Below are 26,926 nucleotides of genomic sequence, written 5' to 3' on the forward strand. Positions count from 1 at the left end.
CGTGTAGGGTCCATGCAGCTACATACCAGAGTGAAAAACAGGCTATATCCACACCGCAGTGCGTAGCTACACGCAGCAGCGACGGGTTTTGGCCGCAGAGGGAAAAGGTTCTGTCAGTGAGGAGCTGCCAGAGTTTTTCCCTACTGCCGGAGGCTTTCCCAACAGAGATGCTAGAACACCCTCAGCCGCGGTGCTGCATTCTTGTCAGCTGTCACACAAGATTAATAGAGGCGGCTCTGGTGAAAGGTCACTTTATAAATATGCTTTTCTGTGCAATATCAGTGCATGGACCAGTCACCCTTTGAGAAAAGTTCCTTGACATGTGCTTTGCCAGTATTCAAGGAGTTGGGTTACCCACAGCTTCAGATGCTCCTCCAAGGGCTCTGCCAAGTTGAAATGAAGAAGGACGAACTGTGCCGCGTGATGGTCTCCTGACGAGCGAGAAGGTTGTTAAATGAGAAGGAGGAGACATTAATCCAAACCAAGCATTTCAGAGCATGCCTGTTACGTTACACAGCCCAATGGATTAAGGTTAACGGGTACCTGCCTGTTTCAGGTCAGGAATTTACACCTCCTCCCAAATATACCGAAGGCCTCCTCTACTTCTAGCTGACTGGCAGCCATTTGAAAGAGATGGAAAGGGAAGCAGACATATCCGCCGGGTTACTGAATGGAAACTAACGGCTAAGAAGAAACTGATCTCTGATTAATACACTCATTAGCTCACAATAAAGATTGTGAGCCAGGTATAACTTGTCAGAATCCCATCTGTGCCTTTGTCTGATTTTTTTCTTTATGGGTAATAATTTGAGAAGTAAATATGAGCCATCTCCCAGCCAACCCAATGGATGTTGGCTGTCCAGCCACTGATTTCTGTGGGAACAAGATGGGACAATCTTTGAGTAAATCATTTTTGTGTTAGCATGTTGTATGTATGCTCACAACATGGGCACCTGTCTTGCAAATGCTTTCCAGCGGACTGGGAAGTCACATGACTTTTTTGTCTTTATTAATCTATAAGAAATAAAGATAATTATCCTAATAATGAACTAACTGAACTGACCTCCCTTTTTAGTGCATCACTGAGATTAAAGGCTTGAAATTAAAGACCTATTTCAGGCACAACAACTGTTGGCCATTTGGTTCAATCGGTTGTAAACATGTTCCTTTGTCTGTGTTGCTGTTTAATGGGTGGGAGAATTTATCTGAAATATACAGCCAAATCTAGATATCTCTGGAAAAACAAAAAGCTAGCTGGTATTTTTATATTTCATGGAAAGAAAACAGGAAAATAATTCTTATAAGGACACTTTCAGATCAAAATAAGGGAGGGGGAAAATGCAATGGAATCACTAATCACGGCTTATTCCACTAATCATAATAGTTTTACTGTTTTACTGTTCCCGCACGTTCCATCAATCAGTTTGTTCTATCCAATTGATATATGTTCTCATACTTAGACCCCAATCCTACAAAGTCTTATGAGCATGCTTAACTTTATACACTGTATCCCACTGGGGCTACTCACACAGCATGATTTTAAGCTCCTGCATAAGTTTTTGCAGGACTGGGGCCTTCGATTGTAAACTCTTTGAGACCAGAACCATCTTTTCATAATATGTGTATAGCACCTAGCACATTGGGTCCCTGATCATTGACTGGAGCCATAAGACACTACTGCAGTACAAATAATAATAGTTATTAATTAATAAAATAATATGTATATACATATCTAGAAGGCAGCAGAATGTCCGAGGAAAGGTATTTTTCAGTGTGCTGATCATAGGTGGCTCCAAACACATAGCTCTAATCCAAACAACTTCACACATTGAGGAAGCTCTGCAGTGCTGGTCTCTGACTGATCCTACTTACTGCTGCCTGAAATTCGGGAGTTTGGTTCAGATTTGGTTGTGAGATAAGTATCCAGGTGAAACTTGTACAAAAGTTGTCTGAACTATTTTGGCAGGGAATCATTCAAAACCAGGCATCCTGTATACACTTCTCTGTGCTTCAATGCAGGCTGTATATTCCTCAAGAATAACCATTTGATCAGCTTATTGGCCCTTCCAGGACTAGCACAATCCCTAGAGGGAGGTGATAGATGAAGCATAACGGTACACCTACCATGTAACTGGAACTTTTCAGAACCTTCAACAAGTCTCGCTGCTACAATAAGGCAAAGGCTGTGAGGCAGTTTCTTAATTTATCTAGTATGTTAGAATGACCAGTGATGGTCTTTTGACAGTCTCTTGTTCACATGTATAGTGTACTCCACCCCAGGATGTCCAGAATTTAGGATTTATTTTTAAAATTTCAGATTTTTGCATTTAGAGATTTGCAAGTGCAAAATTAAATCCAAATCTCTTCTATTTGCAGCATGTCTCACTATTTCAATTGCTATATCCAGTTTAAAAAAAAACTCAGTTACTCTCAGGCTGTATGTGCTGTATGCTATCAACTCTTGTAAAGGGATTGCAACTGGGTCCTCATGGTTTGGCCCACAAGAAATTATGTTCTTCCTCAGCATTGTAAACACTTAAACCACATCGTTTTGTTGTTCTGTTCTTCTGCAAAAGAAGAACTGTTCTGTAAAGCCAAAGTGTCAATTTCTTTGTATTGGTTTTGGAATAAAGGAATTTTTAGTTTGATGTTGTTTGATTACTTTATTAAATACATTGATTTGTGGCATGAGCTCATGGAAGAAATAGGAAATCTTTTTGATTCAAGTCTAGTCAACAATAGGGTTATAAGGGTTTTCGCTGGCCAAATTATTCTTTTTAACAGCCACAGCATCTGATGTTCAATAATTATTTGTTTATTCCCTTCCTTCATGCACACATGAGTTTTCTAATGTATGTTGGGGTAGATAATGTTTCAGTCCTCTCTGGGAATGTACTGTAGGAAACAATCCTGAACAGGACAGGATAATGGGTGGGGACATCTGTTTCTATAATGAAGTCAAGTAATCACAGTGATGGTGTTTTACAACATTAATAATAATAATAGGGTAAAATTTCAAAAATGTCCATGTCAAATTGGTGTATAGAAAGGATGTCTGTAGAGCAGACAACAACATGTCCAAAGTGATCTACCAAGGAAGATCAGTAACTCTGTGCCCATTTTACTGATGCAGAAACTGAGGCAGGGAGAGGAAAGGACTTGCCCAAGGCCATGCAGTAGGTCAGTGGAAGACCTAGAAATAGATCTAGGGTCTCAAAAGCCACAGGCCACTATTCTATCCAGTGTACCATTTTGCCTCCAATGTATAGATACGCATGAAGGCACCATGTGCCCATAGATGTGACCACAGACAGACATCCATGTGTCCAACTATGCACAAGGTACGTCTACTTCTTTCGGTGGTGTGTAGAGTACAGACATGGGTAGGTCCCCCCAGCAAGGGTATAAATAGTGTAAATAGCAAGGCACAGCTTAGGCGAGCAAAGACAGTCTGAAGTCTGTGGTCAAGTGTATACCCTATATGGCTCTCCATTCAACCAAGCAATGCCTCCCTGTCTATCCTGTGATGTGTAATGTACCCTCCCGCTGTCTCCACAGTGCTGGAACCTTTACCTGCTGTCTCCTCCCCACCAGAGCCTTTCACTAGCCGGTGTAGCTACACAATGCAGTGTGAACATAGCCTGATTTTCACTGCAGTGTGTGCTATCCATACCTCATATGCTGCTGCTACTTGTGTGCAATGCATACATAGCCACAGATGGCATAGCATGAGCCTGATTAAACCCCCCAGTTTGAAACACCCATGACTCTGGTGATGATGGTGACCATAATGGTTGCTAGTGACAATTAAAATCCTGACCCAGAGCTAGATGTAAGTATTACAAGTGGACCTATCACCTTAATGCTCCGCATTAAACCTCTGAACCAAAAACCTCCATAATATGAGGTCTGAAATCCAGATCTACTCCCATCTCTACATTTTCTTTCTTGTGCTCATCTCTGGATGCAGATTTGGGTGTCAGTGAATAAATGCACAGCTATTTCTGCAATGTGCAGAGGTGGGCAGAGAGTGGGTACAGCTAAAAATACTAAGTAGGCATTTGTAGTTCAGAAATTAACATTTTTGGGCAGTTTCCACCAATTTAGAAAATGAAAAACATCATATAGGTAAATTTGCAATTGAATACCTTAAAGCGGGAGAACTTTGGAGCTCTTCTTTTCCTTTCTCTTCTGGTGTTTGGACTTGATTTAGTTGCTAAAATGTATATAGGAGCTTGGATTAGAAAATATTGACTACATGATCAGATTGTTCAAGTAGATGTTTTCCAAAATGCAGCATTGGAAGCTCATAGACTGACTCTACATTTATCATATTTATTCCAGAATGAGACATGCATTGAATTACTTTGGAATAATATTGAGGTAATAAATCTAATAGAAAAGGAGCTGTGGGAAAGCAAACAGCAAGAAAAGAAATGGTGGTTGTTTAAAAAAATAATCAAATTACAGAAAGTAATATTCCGGATTAAGGATTTATGGTCAAGATGAAGCTCAACAAAGCCAGAATATTTAGCATCCCGACTCCTGAACTCAACACACATATGTCTTAAAACATCAGGCTCTTCAGGTCCTATAGAGTAAGATAGTTGGTGCACCACTGAATGCCTCTTGTGTTTATGATTCTATTCCTGCTTGCCACAGCTGGAGACATGACCAGTACGTAGTGGTGCAGATCTGTATTCCCTGATGCCATCAGTTTCTGTTCATATCAGTTTTGTCTCTCTCCTGTGCTTTGAGAACTCACTGAAATTATGCGTGAGGACTCTTTTGTGCATTAATCCCTCTCTCTATGAGTCCTCTTTGTCCAAAGTGCTCTCTTTGGTGCCATATCCTCTATCACGTCACATGCTAATATGCCTTCCTTTCTGACATCTCATCAGGTCTTTTTGGGTCAGCCTCTCTTTTTTCCTTCAGTCTTGATCTGTTTGACTCTACCCACATATTTGTTTCATGTGACTAAACAATAGGAGCCTGCACTCCCTCTTTTCTTTCATGCAGGGGGGTTATTTTGAGCATGTCTCCAACAGACACGTTCGTTGCATGGTCGCTCCTGCTTGCTCTATGCCAGATTATAAAATATAAAGTCTTGCTTTAACACGGGAGAAGAAATAGTCACGATTCGCAATGTGGATTTTAATTTGCGCAAACATTTCCTTATCAAACTGTCCCTGCCCTTAGGGTGAGCTTTCTCTCTTACTTGCCTTTATGTTCCTACTCACAGTACCAGTGTCTTCCTTGAAAAAATTACTGGAACTGCAGAGAATGACTGATGTTATTCTTGTCCCAAGGGTCCCAAACTGATCCATTGTCATGAAAAAAAAAATGAACAGTGTCATGAATTTTGATTGTTTGCTTTCACTGTGAAGATAAAAATACTTAGCTCCTATCTAACGCTTTAGGGCAGTAGTTCTCAAAGCACTTTACAAAGGAAGCCAATGTAATTTTTTGTGTTTTACAGAAGAGAATTGACTTATCCAAGATCACCTAGCAGGGTGCTGGCAGAGCCAGGAGTGGAACCCAGTGCCCCTAAGTGCTAATACTGGGTGCTATCCACTGGGATACACTGCTTCACATGCAACTCTTGTTCTTTGCATTTCTGCTGTGTATGGAAGGAGTTCTTCCTTTGTGGTTTATGGAAATGGTTAACATTTTACCCTATTTCCCTTCTATATCTCTGTGTCATAGGCTTTCCTTCTGTCTGGCAGTCCTTGAGACCCCAAACTAATAATAGCAAGGAAGCTTATGTTCTCTGAAATGGACATAAAGTTTGAATAAGGAAAGCATGACAAACTTTTCCCTGGCTGCAGTGAAACGTAGAAACATCACCTAATGTCATGTAAGTTATTCACAGTGAGCTGGGTGATAATCATGAAGTAGAAGTGGGAATAGAAACCAAGTTTTTCACATCTCACATTAATGTTCTGTTAGCTGGATGTCAGTCGAGGTGACCAGTTTTGCTGGTAAAGTCTGCACAAGAATGATTATTATTATGAAAGAATGTCAAAGATAAAGTCATAAATCAGCACTTGCATGAGCTTGACTGAACAAAAGACAGTAAACCCATAGTCTGCACAAAGATTATTCTATTCAGCTGTCTATTTATTTCCTTGGCTTCTTTATTTAATCTGCCAGAGATAATGGGGCAGATTCTCAACTAGCGTAAAGATTTCAGTGGAGCTATGCAAATTCAGATCAGCTGAATATCTGGCTCCCTCTGGGGGACCACAGGGCTAAATTTCTCTCCCTAATCAGGGGAAGGTTCCCAGGTGTCTACACTCACTTCAGGGATTGCACTGAAGGAATTAGGCAGACTTCAGCTGGGGGTGCTTCCTCATCAAGGTTATTAAAGCAGGTAGGGCAGAGAAGTCAGTTTCTTTAAAGAGGGTAGGCACTAGGGTAGTGTTGGTGAGTGTCCTTCTAAGAACAGGAGAGAAACTTGGAATGAAGAAGCCAGACTCTTCAAGAGAAACTTGTGGTTGATGCAGTCCTGAAGAAAAGCATAGACTATTTTTTGTTTAACTTACAGTTAAGGATAGGACTCTGAGCTCAGCGTTCCTCGGGAAGAGCTGTTGCATCTCACTGACTATAGCAGAATTATGCCTGATTTATGGTAGTGAAATCCATCTGGCTGCTACCTCCTTTATTCCCTGGTTTGACCCATTATTGGTTCAGTGTCCCCCAGAAACAAAGAAAACCTAGCTTGATAGCAAGCTTTCTCCTAGCCCTTGTATTTCCATGTGTGGCAGGATGACAATTCCCCACAAACTATGCAGAAAGAAATGCCCTTTTTAATTCTTTCTCCACAGGTTGGGAAATCCTCCTCCTAGGTTAACCTCTCCCCTTGTGGAGATGCATCTCATCTTTGCACAGATCAGAAATTCAGTGATGGGCTATCCTTGGTCCAGTTGCTAAAGTTTCTATCTTCTGGAGTGTATTAGCAGAAAACAAGCTGGATTTCAGAAGTTAACATTCCCAAGTGATAGCTTTCTTGAAGGTGGGACTGAGCTTGTGAGTCTATTCAAAGCCTTTAACCTTCTGGATCATGAATGATCAGATAACTAGAATGGGCCAAATTCTAGGGAACTGGTTTGAAAACTATTCAATCTACTTGAGAAATTAGGGGTCTGGAAAGCAGACTGGGAGACAGGAACTTTGCACTCTAGAGGAAGCTTTTATATGACTACCTTTATCAATCTCTAAATGACTCACTTAACCTCTGCGACTCAATTTTTCCATCTATAAATTGGGAGATATAACATACCAATATATCTGACAAGTGCTGTGGGAATTAATGAGTTAATACAGATACAATATTTTCAATCCATAAAACCCTGCAAGGGGGTGATGCACAAACTGCATCAAGTGATTGATTGAAACTGATGCTGTTTTGCAATCCAATTGGAGGCAGAATGTAAAGTTCCTCTAGAATCGGGTTTGCAATCATTACAAATAAACTGGTGGAAGGAAAACCTTCCACATATATTTAGAAAACGTCCCTGTCTGGCAATACTCCTGCATACTGTGACTTAGGCAATGTTATGTCGCAGACGGAGCTCAGGAGAATTCAGGTGTTAGAGCATACAAAGTAAGACTGCAGTTTTGCAACAAGAGACTCGTAGACACCTGTATAGCCCAGCTCATAGATCTTCCCCAAAATAATTCCTAGAGCAGATCTTTTAGTAAAACATCCAAGGCGGGGGGGGGAAACAAACCCCTGGGCAGAGATTTATACCTTCCTGGATCTCCTTGCAGCATTTGGGTATAGCTTAGTATCCTAGTTGTATTTTGGGGGCCTATGAATACATTTAGGGATGTATTGGACATTATTAGGCATTTAGACCTAAATATACACACACACAATTCATTTTCTGTAGAGTGATTATGGAACAAGTGTTCTTAGTTGTGTACCTGATTTCTAATTACTATAGCAGTATTTTTTTACCTGTGTTTTCTTTTGTCTCCCCTTCCTTCCCACCTCCCATTATGGCCATACAAGTCAGTGGGAGTCTTTCATTGACTTCAGTGGGCGCTGTATCTGTCCCCAAAAGCAGAATAATAGAAAAGATCCATGTGTATTGATTAACAGTGATTTATTCTCTAACTGGGAATCAGAAAATAGGCCTCCTCATCTGTCTTTTTCCTTCATATGCACAGTTCAACAACTATTGTCAAGTTGTGAGCTGATGGTACACAAGGCCTGGATGAAAACGTGCAGAGGGACAGAAAGCAGACTTAACCTCTTTTCACATTGTCAACAGTGTGAAAACACTAGGGGGGGGTTCTTTGAAAGGAAGCTAAGCTCTGAGAAACAGAAGTTGATCTGTTGATGGAGTTTGGTATGCAAATAGAAATATGGCATGGAGTTGAGTTTGGGACAAATGAAATTTAAGTGAAAATGATCTTAGAGACCAAAAACCATTCAGTATCCAAATTAAACATTTTGATAGGGTTAGAGAGGCATTCATAATATGCACCTAACTGATATAGCTTGTTAAAGGATACGCTGAAATGGGGTTATCCAGAGAAGAAAGCTATGTGTGGCAATGGGCAGGCCAATATGTAATATAAACCATTTTTATGTTTTGTCCAAATGGATTGAAAGAGGACACACACAGCCATCCCCTGTTGTCATGTAAGCACATGTTTTTGTAAGCACAAACTTGATCTTATTTATCTTGCATGTGTATACTACTAATTGAAAGCAGTTTAGGAAACAGCTCCTCACATACTATGTCCACAAGTGCACTGGACACATCTATATTCCAGTTAATCTTGGTAGCATGAGATGCTAAACCTTTAGGGGTGACAGCCATAAGCAAATCATATATACAATTGAAGAGCAGTAATGATAGGATGAGTAAAAAAAAAAAAGTGCATGAAGCTTCTGCTAAATTCAATCACTGAGAACATAAGGGGACAGAGAGATAAAGTAAGGGCATTTCTTAGCTTCATAGCTTTTCCAAGAAGAAACAGTATAAGGAGAAGTTCTCAGAACCATACTGAATTCTCATTATTCAAACCTTTCACCCTGAAAACATTTAAAAAATATTAATTAATTTATCCTCCCAGCCTGCTTCTCAGATAAATATTATTGCAGATGAGGAAACTGAGAGGTTAGGTGTTACCCAATGCACTAGTGGTAGATTGCACAAACTACCCAGAAGTCATGATTATGTCTCCTGGTCTATCTGCTAGACCGTGCTTCTTGTCTCTCAAACATCCACAAACACATCTTTATTTGGCAGAATGCAGATGAATGGATAACTTGCAGTATGTATTAATTTATAGTGTGTTAAAATAGAAATAATGCAGTGCAACATGCTGTGCATAGTTAACTATTTATTAAAAGAGCAACTGATAACAATATTCTCACTATCCTTAAATTCATAAGGCCTTGGTCAAGCAACAAAACAAAATTTCCAGATAATTCAGTATGTCCTTTTAGGATTACCTGTTGCTTGACAAACAACACTGGCTACAGTGCTGTGGCCTGATATTTCATTTAAACACACTGTCCTGGGCAGAGTCCCCATTTCTCCATTTACAGTAGCAAGAGAGCTTCTTAGTTTTGTCTGTGAGCATCTCTAACTTGGCTTCCAATTACTGTGGACATCTGGAGTAGACAGTGAGAACTGAACTCCATTCTTTTTGGCATCCTCAAAAAATGAAAACAATCAAAAAAGCCCACCACTGCATCCACTGTAAATAAACATGATTAAAATGTGTGATCCCAGACAACAAACACCAACATTCAGGCAATGGTTGTTTGGGCTAAATAAAACCAAATATTCGGGAGAACTGAGAAATGCGGGTCTTAAAAATCTTCACATATGAAGAGAGCACACTGTTCATTAGTGCAGATTTTTAAAAAATTCATTATTCTGGACAGGTAAATCGACATGGCTTTAATGGATCCCAGCATGACAAAATGCTGGATTATATACAGTAAATAGAACTAGGTTAAGCAGTTAAGAGCAAAACTTTCTGATTCATTGATCCATGAAAACTTTTAACATTTTTCCAGCTGCTCACATTCATAATCATGATGACACTAAATGGTGTGAGTTGAGCTTCCGTTCACAGATACGTGCTTGTCAACAGATCTACAGTTTTGCATGAGAGGGTCTGTAATGAAGCATTATTGAATAGGCTCTTTCTATTTGCCAGAATATTGCTGAACTGCAATCACATCTTGGTATTGGTTGCGCTTTTAAAATACTTCTGGTTGCAATTTAAATGCTGACAAATTACAAATATGTCAAAGAAACCAATGTATATAGTGATTATCCCTGTGTATCACTACATTAGGGCAACATTTTCACCAGAAGCCTCTGATTTTTGATGCCTTGCCTTTTTTAGGAAGAACCCAGATTGAGACTTCTTGGGCTGGATTTTCAGAAGTGATGGACACCCACAATTCCAGCTGACGTCATTGGGAATTTCAGGGTCATGAGATTCCATTTAAAAATTGAGACATGCAAAATCAGAGGGCACTTAAAAACATTGTCTGAAGATTTTGCACATTGACCTTCCTTTCTCCTTAGCACCATAAACAGCTTTTTCCACCCTCCCATGGACTAGCAAATCTCTTAGGTCATTTATTTCCAAGGTACTGAGTACCCCCACTATTTGCTTTTACACTTATAGATAAAACTGCATGAATAAAAACAAAGGAAGAAAAGCAATTGAAGAATTTGAAGGTAGCCAACTGGTTGCATTTCATTTAAAGGTCAGGGTCTAATTAGACAGGCTAAGCTATTTGCCAACATTCCACCCTAACAAGCATGCAAGATGCTCACGTCACTATAATCCCTATTTAGAGACTAAGGCCTCTCTCTCTGAGGTTGTTACCAGTGTAGATTAGTATGAAATGAGCCAAGTAATAAGGGCACCTTTCGCACGATCACTTGTTTTTCAGCCATGGTTCTTGTTCCTAAGGCTTGCACACACCAGACATGGGTGATTTCCTTAGGCGAGTTGTGCCAGGTGACACTGCAAACATGTGCATTGACAGCACAGAATAGAAAGAAACTCTTTAGCCACAGTAGCACTGAACTGATTATATTCTTTACAAAAAAAGCCATTTCAAGGAGAATTAGTGCTATTGAAATATGCCAGACTAAGACTCTGGAGACCGCTGCCCGTTATTTATCCTCGGAATCAGTATAAGCACAGAAACAGTTGGCATGCATGGTTTCCTAGAAACCACCCTGTGGTGTGTCTAAATCCTGATGAAGAAGAATATGCTCCAGATGTGAGATGGGACTGGAGTTTCTATGGCCCATTTAGTCCTTGGCTTCTTGGTGTTCATCAGGGCCTATGGGATGATGCTGTTTTTTATGTGCTTTAGTCTTAGCCAAAGGAATGGGATCCAACATCATTCAGTGCCACCAGACAAACTCACTGGGGTGAGCTGGATTCAAACTGGAGCTCTAGAGGTAAAAAAGCTCAGTAGCCCATTTGATTACGTCTTTATGAAGGGAGAAGCATGTTAACATGATACATATCAGGTTTGCAATGCATATAGTTTACTGAAAGCAAGAGTTTACTTTAGCATTGATGATGAGGAAGTTAAAGTCTTTTGAAAAATGGAATATTCCTGGTAAGAAGATATAGACTCCCACTTGGGCAATGGATCAAGACCTCAGTTACAAAAGTCCTCTTTAAATCAAATAATAGTACAAATGAAATAGATCAGAGGGCTAATTTAACGACAGTTCTGACAAAATAATCTCCCTTTATGTATGATTCTTATTTCTTCTGCACTTATTTAAGTACCATTAAAAGAAACATCAGATCTTGAAAAAGCATTGCATAAACGGTTGTTGTTAACCTTTGTCAAATGGGCTCTGTGTGACATCAAATATATTCAGATTGTATGTTCCAAAGTAAAGACTAAAAAAATACTGTATACAAAGGACAGGAAATCTTTAAAGTCTTTGTTCTGCAACTTCTATACTGCTGTGCAATGGAACCTGTGGTACATTTCCTCAGTATGCCTGGATGGCTAATAGCATTAATATCCTTCTCATATTACTAGTCAGGGACTTCTTCTCTGGTATATAGAGGTGCACTCTAGAGAGAGAGCCAAAAACAACAAACTTGTCAAAATAAACTTTCATTCACTCCGCTTTTTTTTTTTAAACCAGACACTTTGGTAAGATCTAAAGTCTTATGAATTTGCATGAAGACTCTTCCAAGACAGTGAGAACCTAATGTTCCTGGACTTTCACTGGTTCTTAATGTAATTTCTGTTTGGCCAGTCATATCAGAACTAGATACCTTAAAATGGTATAAAATGAGAATGTTAAGAAATGTATAACATTTCATACCCTTTGCAGAAGGATACATTGACAATTGTCCATTAATTTGCCTTTCTTAGTGTTCAGTTACACAATTCTTTCTCTGTGCTATGCAAGCAATCTTGTAGTGGTTCTCAGCGTCTTCCAGCCATGACTCCATGAATTTCAAAATCTCCCTCTCCTAAATTTCAACACCCTCCTCTACCATCTAACCTAAAGAAATGGAGGGTGGTTGTGTCTGCCTGACAGCTATTTGCAGTTCCAGGTTGAGAACCAATGTAATAATCTGATGGATTTAAATGTATTAAATCACATAATATATACTATACTATCATTCTCCAAATGGCTTAGTTATATAACATCAGAAGTCAAAGAGCTTGGTCAGCTCTGGATGTGAGGTTTTTCTCTTAGCGTTTCTACTGCAGTGTGAATCCCATTGCAAGGAAATTTAATATGTTTCTGAGATTCATGGTCGGAATGTACCTTCAAAAGCACTGAGTGATTTAAATATATATCTATATATAGATAGAGAGATGAACACATTTATTTGAAGACAGAGCAATAAATAATTCATGGAAAGAAATCGGAGCTCAGTGGAGTACTATATTAAATCTTTATTTAAAAAGCAAATAAGAACAATAATAGATTAATGGTTATAATAAAAGAAACTACTTGGTTTCTACCTAATTGCTTATCAAGGACATCAAGTTTCAGAATGCCCTGGTCATTGGCATAATCTGGGGTGGTAGGAAGAGAATAAGTCAATCTACAAGTAAACTCAACCTGCTCCTCTTTGGTAAAGATGCAGCCTCATGGTTCAATGGTGGACGCTACCAATCATTAGGGGTCAGATTTCAGCCACCTTTTTCAACTCAAACTCATTTCATGAAAGGTATGTAGAGATGGGAGAGACATAGAAATATATAGAATAATTTGTCTGTACTTCACTTACGCTCACTGAAGCCTGATGTCATTTCTTACTTCCATCTCTTTGCTTCCACCCCATGAGGTTCTATAATTAAACAGTCCATGGTTTGAAACAAAGGTCAGCGGCAATCTACAAGCTCAGTAAAGTTAGGGATGATTGCCAGATTATGCTGTTTTTTATTCACATTCAGGTAAGAAAATATAAGTATGTACTGAAAGGCATTTAAGACTGATTTTAACATTCTCACCACCTGGACTTTTAAATGTCACTGTGGGAAAGGGTGACATTACAGCTTATTACAGAACTCCAGCTGAGCCATCAAAGGAGGGCTAAACAGTGACTGACCTTGTGTCCTTTTATTGTCAGAGTAGTTGGTGAGCACTCTTTTTCATGCCAAATGCTTTGCAGTTCAAGACAAATGTACTAGAAGGCAAGACATTCAACAGCAATGATACTGACCCAGGAGAGACAAAAAAGGACACTAATTAATACAAGTTTCCTCATCATCTATTTCTGGGGAGTTGCTTTACCCACAGATTTATTTTATAGCAGTCCTGGTTCGTATTTAGAAATTCAAGGTATCTTGAGTACTTACATTGCTACAGATGGACTAGATTCTGTTCAATTACTGGAGTACAAACCCAGAGTTAGTCCACTGAAGCTAATAGTTAGTCTAGATTTACATAGATAGAGCAAAATTCAGTCCTATATTTGGAAAGATTACTGATGCTCATTTTTCACTCCTTCATCACAAAATTCTGCTTCCGCATAAGACTTCATCTCTTATTCGGTTGATGTTCTAGATGGTGAAATAGTCTCATAAATGGTTTTCTTTCAGCAAATAAAACCCTACAACTATATATAAAGTCAGATTACTGGTTCTCCTTGACAGAGGTCACCTGAGGAACACAATCTATGGAATCATGAACAACCTAAAAATGAATGACAAAGGAATCAAAAGTTCCTTTGCAGGGGTGGATTAGTTTGTATGTCTGTAACACTGAAATTGGCCTATATTGCTCCAATTACTCGATACAAAGCATTATTTTATCATGGCACTGCATCCTGACAGTGTCTCAGTGCTGTCCTGAATTGGGGCTTAATATCTGTGAAGTGCTTGGACATTATGGTGATGGGGACAAGACAGAATAAATAGACTAGACAGACAGACACTGTGTCTTGAAGACCCTGGAGTAATATTTTCAGCTAGGAAAAAAATGATCTTGAAAAATTTCATCCTATATAAATTTTACAGCGTCTGACCCTAGTTGGCAGAAACCAGCTAAAATGCTAAGGTTGCCTTTCCCCTCAGTGTTACTGAATAAAGTGCTTTGGATACAATAATATTGATTTGCTACATGGGCTGTAAGTAATGTTCACCTAGTGTGTGATGCCATAATTCCAAAGCTCAGAGCATTCTTCTTTAACCACCTGTGGGCCCATCTCCCTCTATGACCAGTACCACACTTTTTCAAATGTAAAGCCATTATTTTCTAGGGTGGTGCATCAGAACATGTTGGACAGAGCACTGGTCCATTTAAAGGACATTCCGTTCTCTATGCAGGGTACATAGTGTTGGTAGTGGTGTGTTATATTACAGGTATTTTCTTTACTGAAATCCTCTGATTTCTACAGCTGGTCAAAAATGGGGAAAATTTTCCTCAAATTTTAGTGAAAAAATGTGTCCCTTCTTTTCATTTTTGCACTAGCTCTAATGATTTCCCTCACATTAACTAATATTCCTTTTAGAATGACAGTGCACTTTAAAAACCATCAGTAACTAATACCTTTCATGCACTAATCTCATAACTCTAATAAAAGTAAGAATCTATTCAGATTCTCAACACCCTCATGAAGTACGTAGGTATTATTGGCTCCAGTCCTAGGCCAATGAAATCATCCCTATTTTTGCAGACATGTAAGCTGATGTACAGAGAGGTTAAGTGACCTGAACAAGGCCACATAGCAAGTCAGGATGCAAGGTGGGTACAGAGCCCTGAAATAAACAAACTAATTAAGCAAAAACAAGTTTTCTTCCCACCCCCAGAGCTTTGCTTACCCCCAGAACCAAACTTTTCTGATTTAACCAGTACGTAAACCAGGCACTTGGTAAATGACAGATGTATGTGTTACCCTTTCAACCATGCAGCAATGACAAATGTCACTGGGTTACACACGGTTACTATTTTCCATTAGTGCTATCAGTTCTGTACAATCACATATGATTGTAAACTCTTTGGGACAGGAACTTTGGATTAGGTCCTGGCATAGAAGTGGGAAAAGGGGATCTGGGGGCTAGTTACTTCTCAGAGTTCGTTCTGGCTCCATCACAATGTAGAGTTGCTGGTGAGCAGCCGTAAGTTATGCTACTGGTCTTAGGTCTCTTGGTGGCCTTTCATGGGCCATATGCAGTGACAGATTAAAATAAACCAACTCCAGTGTGCTATGCCACCTCTCACCTTAGACACACCTCCCACTGGCCACAGGAACTGAGCCAGATCCAACATATTTGGGCAAACAAGGGCTCTTTTCTCAAAGGGAAATTCTCTGTTGGGCATTTGTGGCTTGGGAATGGTCCCTTTGTGCCAACTGTGTAGAGAATCTGACCCATTGTCTTTGTGCTAGTCTCTAAAGAATTTAACCAGTTAAATACAGATAAAGACAGATACTCTGTCTCTCTCTAAATTAACTATTAATCTACAGGTGCAGTACATATGGCACTGCCATGAAGCAGTGATGGGTGGTCTTCAGAAAGTTTGGAAACTGGGCTCCGTGTGGAATGGAAATCTGAGATCCAGGGGCTTTCTTGTGAGAATTCAGGCCCTTTCACTTGTGTTCTGGGAAATACCTTTGAGAAACTTAGCAAATATTCATTTCAGGACATGAACACAAATTATTTTTTCCCCGAACTGGTTTGCTTGCCCATCCCTAATATCAATGCTTATTTTCAACAGTTGAGCCTTATGGAAATTCTTCTGGGCAGATACAGACAATAAATTTGTCAGATTGTTTTATGTGGCAGTTATGGGATCTCTCTTAGGTCAGTAAGGTTAGTGGAGAAAGACTTTATTTAGGACCTAGAACAGCTAATGCAGTGATGTAGGGATGGCAAAGTGTGAACAAAATAAAGCCAACTTCTCATCCTCAGATTTCTCCACTCTGAATCTAGTACTACAGTGATGGGCACAATATAGAAACATAGATGGATAGATAGATCAATTGTCATTAATGGAGGTCCTTGCGCTTTACTGGGGTCAATAATATTACAATCTAGCCATACGTTTTGTAATTAGAGCTCATGCTTCATGCATAGGTAGCATCAAAAAGCATACTGTCAGTCACATGCTAAATTAAAAGAACATCTGATTATTAGCCAGATGGCAGAATATGACAACACTGGAGCCGAATATATCTGCAAAGCACAGTATGTTCAATTTCAGCCACAAGTGAAATGATTTAGGTAGTGTTTGACTTCTCCATCTCATAAATGGTCTAAGCAACTGGGTACAATTTTACGCGGTTTCCAGTCACTTGTCAAAGAAACAGCAGACTGGGATGGAGGGAGTTTGCAGAATTAGATTGTTGTACGTTGGCAGAATTTGCATAAAATATGACCAATAAGTCTGCCTCTAGCAAGAGAAATTAGCTCCACACAGTGTAAAGTAAGTGTCTTGAATATCATGAGGCCAGAAATGTTTAGGTTAGGTTTAGGCACTGGTGTTCATAGCAGTATTTATGGAACATAATTATAAAATATTAATTGTATTTCAGAGACTCAAGCTCTGAGTGTTTCTGTTCTGAACCACTCTCTTGTTAGCATGCCAGTGAGATGAATGGGATATCTGGTTTACAATTTACTTGGAACCCTATTCATTTTGGCTGCCAGTTCACTAAGCCAGAAGTGCATTGATTTCCATCACAGGAACTGACTTTCCAACCAGAAAAGCCAGAGGGTATTTTTATTTTATATACTAGAAACTACAGAGAAAAAGAACTGAAGAAAGACCAAATATCTGCATAAACTGCCTTCCTTCTTTATTTAATCCACATTTTTTTCTTTACTGTATTTTTTTTTTGCAATGCACAGACACAATGTATATAGAGCTAATGAGGTGTCATTAGCCACAGGTGACTTGTATGAATATGAAATATATGGGGCTATATCATCTCCTGGTACAACTAGGCATATAAGCCAATATACCAGCTGAGAATCTGGCACCAAATTATTTCTTTCTTACAGTATTCACTGTGAAATTCTTGGACATTTACCAGAGAACTGTATAATGGTTTTAGAACTATAGACTGAGGCAATTAGCTTGTTGTAATATAGGCATGTGTGTCTGGCACCTGAAAAGATGCTCAAGAAAGGATGAAAGGATCGCTCCTTTTCAATCTCATCTTAAAGACTAGCCCCAAATAGACTTGCCCTAACTAGAAATTTAGGAGGAGGCAAGTTAACTAACATGACATTAAGCAGGACTTTACCATCAACATACATGTTGTGTCAACTGGTTGGGGAGAAAACCTGCCGCATTATTTTTCAACTGATAGGTTGTGACGACAGAGGTCATGAAAAGCAGTTGGGGGAGCTGCAAGTCACTGGAAATATTATTAGTATTTTAAAACAAAGAAAACTATATTTCCAGAATAACTGCAGTGTGGCCATAACTTTGGTGCAGAGGATTGTGGTGGGGTGGAGCTTTGGTACATTTTTCTTACTCTTACTTTTTATAGTAAATGGAAAGGGGTCACCGTTGTTTGACTTCAAATCAGGAGTCTCTAAGCTGAAAAGCTTGAGAAACTTCGATTGACTGGACCCAGACTTTTAACAAGGACCAACTGAACATAGCTTGTCCTTGTCTAAACTGACTGCAGAGTGATTTTTAACATCATGTTAGTTGCCCTCTCGCTCCTTAATTTTCTAATGGGGTCTCCTGAGCCTGGGGTATGGAGCAGCTCTGATTGTTCTGTAATGATTTAGTGTGTGTCTGCAGAGACTAAAGGTCATTCTCCATATTTTTCAGTCATATCAACAGAGATGCGACGTTAAAGTTCTTTCGACAGTCTGCCACTCAGGATCACAAGCACGTTACTTTTTATACATACGGCTGGCTATGGATCTTCCTCTAAGGTGATCTTGTTTGTGCTACAATTGTTGTGTGAAAATTGTGGGTGCAGCTGGAGAGACCAAAGGTCATCTGCCGTTTTAGAAGGTAGGGCTCTAGACTGCAGGGGAACCACAGATCTACCTGCATAGAGGAACACCATTACACTTCTCCTGCTTGGAGCTCCCTCAGAGATTCTGCAATTCTGTACTGCCCCTAGAGAGTGTTCTCTAGTGAGATAATACCTGGCCTTGTCAGCAAGAAACAATACAAACAATGAATAATCCATAGTGATACAGCAGCCATCACCCAGTGGTGGTGTTACACATAGTCTTCCATGTTCTTTGTTTTTAATGTGTGAGCAAATATTCCGTCTTGGGAAGACACACGTGTTGTTGTTAGCTCTTGGTTGTACAAGTGCTGAAGGCAATTTTTGAAGCAGAGGTGCTGTCTAGGAACTAAGCATTGGGCTGAAATCCTGGAAGAAGGAGTTGCCTACATGTTGGTTGTGATCATCTCTGTTCTGAGACTAGTGTACATGGGTAAATAAAACAAGTTACAGCTAGACCATACTGAGACTGCATTACTGATTTCTCCTCTGTCCTATTAAGCTCCTGGACATCTGATACTACTCAGCAGACTGGCAACTCTATATGTCAGTCTGCAGACTGACTGACTGACTAACACCTAATTACAAAAGAGGAATTTCCCTACGCTCCTCTTATGAACCACAAACAAATGCTTGAGTACGTTCCCCAGAAAGTTCACTGGACTAGTATATAACTGTATAGTGAAATAAATCAGTTGGAGTTCTCTTGTGTTAGAGTGAAGAAAATAAAAAAGGGAGTTTTCCACTGAGATCTTTCCAATGTTAACAGCACTGCAGGGCTGGTTACTTTCTTAAGCATCTGGATCTGAACCTAAGTCCTCACTGGCAATAACTCTGTCTAAATCCTATTACTAGTTGCTCAGTGGGAGAAGGATTTATCTTACTTTAATGCTGCTGAAGGTATAGACTATCACTGCCTGAAAAGGTAATGCACTGGTTTAAAAAAAAAACACCCAAAACCACAGTTGGTTTCTGTGTGTGCTGTCACTTGGAGACCCACAAATCTACATTTAGATTTGCTCAGCATGACTTGCTCCAGCTGTGAATGAGGCTCAGCAATACATCTGGGCATCAGTCTGTTTTATTCTTCGTTGGGCATCTCAGCTTGGAATGCTAGCATCCGAACATTTAAAGCACTGAGTGAATGGAAGTCTGTTACTCTCACTAAATCTAATAAGATTCCTTTGCACAAATGAAATCACCTTGTTATTTTTTACATTGTGGTAGCTCCTCGAAGGCCCAGCTGAGTTCGGGGTCTCATTGTGCTAGGTGCTATACATACCAATAGCAAGAGACGCTCCCTCTCCAACAGAGATTACAATCAAAATAGATGAGACAGACACAGGGTGGTAGAAAGGAAGTTTCATAAGTGGAGAAGAAAGGCACGGTAAGGCTATGTGCATCTCACAATAAAGATGAAATTATTTAAAATCAGATGCATTTCTCTGTAGGGTGACCAGATAGCAAGAGTAAAATATTGGGATGGGGGTGGGGGATAATAGGCACCTGTATAAGAAAAAGCCCCTAATATCGGGACTGTCCCTATAAAATCGGGATATCTGGTCACCCTATTTCCTTGGCTCTGAATTAAAAAATGAATCCATTTACATGGAAAAAATCACCACATTTCTCCAATTATCCAAACGTTAATACTTAAATTCAGTTCTGTACCTGCATACAGTAATGTGACAGAAACCCAGTTCAGTTCAGATGAGTGAATGGTAACAAGGCAATTATTTTGTTGTTTTAGCCGTTCCATTATACTTAGGCTAATCATTACTGACTAGCTTGTCCGTTAGGTGCATTCACAATTAAGACCGTTTTGCAATGAAGTGAAATCAGCCTACGGTTAGAGGAGCCCTGGATTCAGTTGCCAGAAGTGAGGTGGAAGGAGATAGCACATCTCCCTTTCAGACACTGATAGCCGCCTCCAGTTCAAGCTGCTAACCCTTTTAAATACATTTGCAACAGCAGTTAAATGAACAGGTGCAATCAGTGCTGCTTGATGAATGAATCCCAATTTTTAATCCAATCAGATTTATAGTTATATGATAATGACACACACAGCTATTAACTGACCTAAAAGGCCAGGACAATTAGCATATAGTATATTTATAGGTATTGTGTTTATTTACTCAGGCACAGAAAGTGAATAACATAGACTGGCATAGGTCCCCTGTGGCAGATGCAGAGGGAGGTGAGGTGCAGATGTCACGCTGTTCCTCGCATACGAAATTTGGTGCCTAATCCATTCTAATTTAGCTGCTTTTCTATTGGTCTCTGAAGTCTCTGAGTACCCACAGACAGTGTAGTATGACCTTGTGGTCACTACGAATGATCTCTTGCACTCATAGCGCCTTTCATCAGAGCATCGCAGATCACTTTGCTAACGTGGATTAATTAATTCTCACACCGCCTCAGTTAGCATTTGAGCAAATGGAACCCGTTTTCTGCTCTCTCCAAGGTCACAAAATGGCAGGGCTGGGAATAGTACCATGTATGCCTGGTTCACAGTCCCATTCTCTAATTGCTTCCACTCTGTTCAGTGTCTGAAAGGGACAATACCAACTCGGCTTTTAGGGGAGTGGTTATCTCCGGGAAAGTTAGGGTTGGGATGGGGAGCATGTCAGCCCCCAAAGCTTGCAGATTTTACAAGGGTTCTTGGTCTCTGTCCCTACTCTAGGTCTCTGCCCCCTTCCATAAGTCCCCTGGCAATGTGGGGCTTTCCCTTATCCACAACCACCACTACATTCCCCCTTTACGGGATAGATCCTCAGCAGGGAAAGGGGCCAATGGAAAAACCTCAGGCTGCATTCCCTTTTTTTTTTTTTTTTTTAGTACATTTAGTCCGGTCACTGATGAGAGCGATTACCCAATTCCTACATGCAGGTCCCCAGACCTAGAGAAAGTTCTCTGCTGTGGCCAGGGTGGGATGGCAGGGAAAGAAGATGCTGTGGAGATGGCTGACCTCCTCCTCAGAGTGTGGATGCAAGCTGTATTTTGAGGGTTCCCTTTGCAAGGAGATAAGTTCTCCCATTGTCAGGGAACTACACCAATCCTATGATAACCTAAGCATGGATATAGCCTGTACCCATTGCATTCAATGCCATCTCTGCCTAAATGGTCTCAGACTTGGGCATCCCCTGGGCCTTTTAGACAGCAGAAAAGGATGGTGAAATCCTAAAGTAGCCCTTGAACCTAGGAGTTACAGCATAAGTCTCACAGTCAGATATTGTGTCCCATTCCTGCTCTGACCAGGAGCAAGCCATTCACCCTTCCTGTGCAGCAGTTTCCTCATCTGTAAAACGAGCTAACCTTGCCCACTTTCCAGAGGGGCTTCATTTAAAAAGCGTGATACGTGTTGAGAACTTTTGATGAAAGCTGCTATATACATGGCAGGAGTGTTTAAAACCACAAGTTCAGGGTTATACAACTTCGCTGCTGGGTGAGGCTGGGCTATGAGAGAGAACGCTCTTAGTCAGGCAGAGATAGCTGAAATAACAAAGGCAACAGAGAAAGTGTTTGGCAAGGACAATTGGTTTCTAATATAAATGCTTCTTCTTTTCAGTGTTCCTGTGCCAAAATACTCAACAAATTCATTTACATTTTTTCGCATATTTTTAATTTCCATTTCAATTTTTTTTCTGTCTTTACAGTTTGAAAAAAAGCCATAGATCCCAGGTTGTGCTGTGAATATGGATTTGCTGCCAGAAAACATGTGGAAGACTGAAACCAGTCCTCTTTCATTCCCAGTTATTTCTGCTAACTGGGAAGTGAAGGGACTCAGCAGTGCCGAGGACTCATGTCAGATGTTCATTAAAACCGATCAGGGGCAAAAGTGCTGCCACCCACCTTTAATTCAGAGGATAATTCATGTTTAGTCGTGTTATATAATAACTGGATTAATCTTCAATCAAATAATGTACAACCCCAAAGGTAAATTATTAGGAGAGTAAGAACTAGAAATAACCTCTCAGGGCAAAAATTGCCAATTAAAATGTGGAGTGTCTAGTTGGATTTGGTTAGGCACCTTTTACAAATCTATATAAACCAAGTCAGACATTTTCCATGACAGATCCTTGAAAAAAGAGCTAGAGTGAAATGATACTCATTTCTCAGCTACTGGTCTAAATTGTCTTTCCTAATGGAAAACATATGAAGTATATTTACTGAAGGGGCAATGTAAGGTGATATCTAAGAGTGCGCACTGCATATTTCAACAAGAGAAATATAGAAATTAAAATGCAGCAAGTTTCTGAATGCTGTAAAGTTCAACCAACAAAAACAAGCTATTGAAGACTGCAAATGTATCTGTGTGACAGTATTCCTTCCTGCTCGTCTGTAAACATAATGAAATGGCAAATTTCACTCTGCCTGGCTTAGCTGGGAGTTCCCTCCTCCCCTCAACACTTTCTTACTGAAGCTTAGAGACAGTCACTTTCCATTGTCAGATTTAAAATAGATGCCAGCCTGAAGGGCTTTAGAAATCTCCTTTGTTACATGCTGTCGCATTTTACAAAACATGCCAGCTACTCAGTTAATTAGCCGATTGCAAATTAAATGTTTGCTAAGAGAAATTGGAGACAGTTGCTGCAGCAGGCTGCCAAGAATTATATCATCATCACTTGCAATGAATTGGGTTAGGTTGGGTTAGCTGGACTAAATCTACTATACCATCAGTTTCATGACACTAGAAAAAAAATTATATGAAGCTTACATTTTTTTTTCACCCAGGGGCTGATCCAACTCCAGCTGTAATCAGTGGATGTTTCTCTGTTGACTTCAGTGAGTCCTGGATAGGGTTCCCAAATCTGTGACTAAAATCCAAATGGGAATATTAGGTGCACAAAGACTGATGCTATTAATGTCTTAGGATCTAAAATTTCCTATCTAAGATTCACTGCCACTGACCTCCCTTGGAGTGGAGAATATTCAACATCCCATGGAACTGTGAATTTCCACAAAGTAGACATTTTTAGGTTACATGAGCATAAAATATTAAACTAATGTGAGTTGTGGGTGCTTAACGCTTCTGAAAACCAGTTCTTCTTTATGGCTCTGATTCAAGAGCACACATCAATAGCCTCATCCATATTCAGCAAAGCACTTAAGCACATACTTAAGTCCCACTGACTTCATTAAGGCTGCAGCACATGGTTAAATACTTCGCCTAATCAGGGCCACAATACCTTCATTACATGTTGTCTGTCTTCATTCAAATGTAGTCCTATACATTTGTCAGCTTCAGGCACTTTTGTGGTTCATCTCAGTTTGGAATGGCTATTTTAAGTAGTAAAATATGGCAAGCGTTAATCTTTCAACTTTTTGAAATTTTTATGTTTCTTTTTTCCTTTTTTGTAAGTAAATGGCAGGGACATCAGCTGGGACAAGAAGGAGCAAGGAAGTCTGATTCTGTTCTATGTTGCACTGGTGTAAATCGGAGATTTTACACTCTTCAGGACATAGGATACTGGGCTAGATGGACCATTGGTCTGACCCAGTATACCCATTCTTGTCTTCCGACAGCGGCCAATACCAGATGCTTCAGAGGGAATGAACAGAACAGAATCATCAAATGATCCATCCTATCATCCATTCCCAGCTTCTGGCAAACAGAGGCTATGACTTTCTATGTGTTTGTCCAGTATCTGTGCAATGGGGTTTTGATCCTTACTGAGGTCCCTGGACTCTACTGCAATATCCTAATTAAATAATAATGTCTGCTTGGTGTAAATGGGAACCATGGCATGGTCACTGAGGTCAGTGGAGCTAGGTAGCCACCTGAGCATTTAGCCCTTAATCCATCAATCAAAGCCATGGTCTCTTTCCTTCTGGTGGCCATAGATGACTTTTGACCTGAACATATAATTCTCACTCATGTTGATATTAGCCCTGTGATTTTAAGACTTTACTATTGCTATAACTCAGTTTTGACTTTACTTTTATTGCTGGTTTGAGTCTCAATCTTCTTGTGTTTTCTTTTGGGAGGTTTGACTAATCAGTGTGTGTGTGTCAGAAATAGAAAAAGGCTCGTAAAGGGGAGAGCACACTGTGAACAAAATCCATCCAATGGAATGTTACCACTGTCAACAGTACTTACGTGCATGGTATTATGGCTTCACTGATTTATGAGTGTACAGTGTTGTAAGGCTGCTGTTTCACTGGAAAATATTTGCTCAGAGAAGTTACTCACATGAGTAACAGGAATAGGTTTTGGCCCACTATTTACCAGCATTTTCTGCAAAATACTTCAAGGGTATACTCTGAAGGTTTAAAGTAAAATAAGCAAGGTCTTTGTCAATGCCAGTTAAGCTCCGTGTATAATTTGAAGGTTTAGGAAAAAACAAAGATTGTCTGGTAGCCAGATTTTCCAGCCCTTACTAATGCTCAATAGACCCTTCCACTGCAAGAAGTCCCACTGAAATTGATGGGCATATTTCAGGAGTAAGGTACTATTCTGTGTGAAGAAGTATATCACAATCGAATCCCTAAGAAAAGATTTCAGTCTTTACCTCATAGCACCTACTTTGGTCAATAAGAAATCATGTAACTATCCTTATAGTGAGTGATCCTGGAAATCAAGAGTAATGCTCCCTATCACATGTATTCCTATCAATAAGCACTGTTCATGGTAGTAAGTACTACTTTACGTAACGTTTACAGGATCAGAATATAACCAAATATGACTTACGGGCAAAACAAATAAAGGTCAACTGCCCACTCCTGAACAACTGTGCTACTTTAAAAAATTAGGAAAGTGCAGGACAGAAACTTTTTAATGAGGAATAAAATTAGAGGGGAAAGTTGTTTCAGTTTCATTTTTTTCCTAGAGGGAACAAATCTGTCTGCAATGTTTTTAAGTCTGTCAAAATATAACTTCCCACTTGCAGGCCGTCAAGACAACTGATGGAAAATGGAGTTGTGTGAACTCCTTATGGCAAGAAAAGCAACTGACTCTGAGCCAAGCAGAGTGGCAGCAGTATTTTCCTTAAATGGTCAAGAAGAGATGGCACCCAGCCAAAAGTGAAAAAGGGATTGCAGGGGTCACTCTGAAAGGGTGAATTCCAAAGATTATGCCCGAAGCAGTCTTGTAGGAGCTTGACAGGTACGGTATGAGACAAATCTAATGGTGTCAGTTCCAGGGGCTCTTCTATACTTTGCCAATCAAATTGTGCTTTCATTTACAGTCCAAAGCTCCTATGAAAAATAGTAAAAGCAGAATGTGAGGAGTGATATACTAGATAAAGAATCAGGCAGTGACAAAGTGATCCCATTGCAAACATGGACACTTTAAATTTGTTTTACATTCTTATTCTAATGACACACACTGTTTAGTTCTTGCTAGAGATATATATCACATACAGGTGACCACCTGGCATCTCTAATGAGGTACCTACATTACTGGATATGAGAGGTCTGAAATTCTATTGGATTAGCACCAATCTGCTTTTCATCTTTTGATCTCTATGTATAATATCATGGGTATTGCAACTTCAAACTAGAAATGAGTTGATTGCGTAACATTTTACATCCATCCTGTTTACATGTTACACGGGGTAAATGAACGCACAAATGCAAGTATTGTAGACTCAAGCCAGGTGTTCAGAATATGAAACTGGATCAGGGTAGACTAGGGATTGCTGTGGAGATCAAGGCTCTAATGGGGGAAGCCTACAATTTGTGTCTGTGTTATATGATCCAGGGAGATGTTTGACATACTGACTTGTGGAAATTCCACTCTATTAACTGTTCTCACATGACATTTTGGGAAGAAATCTCATGAAAACTTGTGTTTTTGCAAGATTTCAGCTACATCCAAACTGGAAATAATTTTTGAATAAACAGATATTTAGTAGGAAGTAAGAATAGGAAGGTGATTATGGCTTCATATACAGGTGAAACTGAAACAGGCATACTGTTGTACAGTTCTGGTATCCACATTAATAAACGGAGGTTGAAAAATTAGAGAAGGTGCAGAAAAGAGACACCAATGTTTTGAGGGCTGGAGAAAATGCTTTACAATGAGAGAGATTTTATTAAAAAGAAGATTGAGAGGTAATTTGATTACTGTACAAGGACTTCCATGGGAAAAATACTGGGTGTTGAAGGCCTCGTTAATCTAGTGGAGAAAGTAATAACAACAGCCACGAGTGTTTAATTGCAGTGTAGACATACCCCAAGACTCTATGAACATCTAAATTTTATCTGAACTTTTTTGACCTAACCATCTTTATCCTTTCACGTTCTGGAACAAACTTCACAGGGAGGTTGTGGAATCACCATCTTTGGAGGTTTTTAAGAGCAGACTGGACGAACACCTGTCAGGGATGATGTAGGTTTTCTTGGTCTTGCCCCAGCACTACCTTTCTACATTTCTATGATTCTATCGTTTCTATTCCTGTTCCCACTTTCTCTGAGTTAAATTTTTCTCAAATAAAATAAATCTAATTTTTTCTGCAAA

At 39.7% G+C, this 26,926-nt stretch overlaps 1 long non-coding RNA gene across 2 annotated transcripts; it reads right to left on the bottom strand.

The window, feature by feature from the left end:
* Nucleotides 1-252: 252 nt before the first annotated feature.
* On the bottom strand, nt 253-23,288 carry LOC137152833 (uncharacterized). 2 transcript variants are annotated; one of them, XR_010919618.1, is made up of 5 exons: nt 23,183-23,247; nt 10,914-11,013; nt 5,223-5,318; nt 4,149-4,216; nt 253-431 (listed from the first exon to the last, which is right to left on the bottom strand). It is a non-coding gene; the product is annotated as an uncharacterized lncRNA (long non-coding RNA). The 2 variants fall into 2 exon arrangements; XR_010919619.1 differs by lacking the exon at nt 10,914-11,013 and having other exon boundaries at nt 23,183-23,288.
* Nucleotides 23,289-26,926: the final 3,638 nt, after the last annotated feature.

The sequence above is a fragment of the Emydura macquarii genome, unplaced genomic scaffold (genome assembly GCF_026122565.2).
Source record: "Emydura macquarii macquarii isolate MOO-44397 ecotype Brisbane River unplaced genomic scaffold, CSIRO-AGI_Emac_v2 contig_1230, whole genome shotgun sequence".
Lineage (NCBI taxonomy): Eukaryota > Metazoa > Chordata > Testudines > Chelidae > Emydura > Emydura macquarii.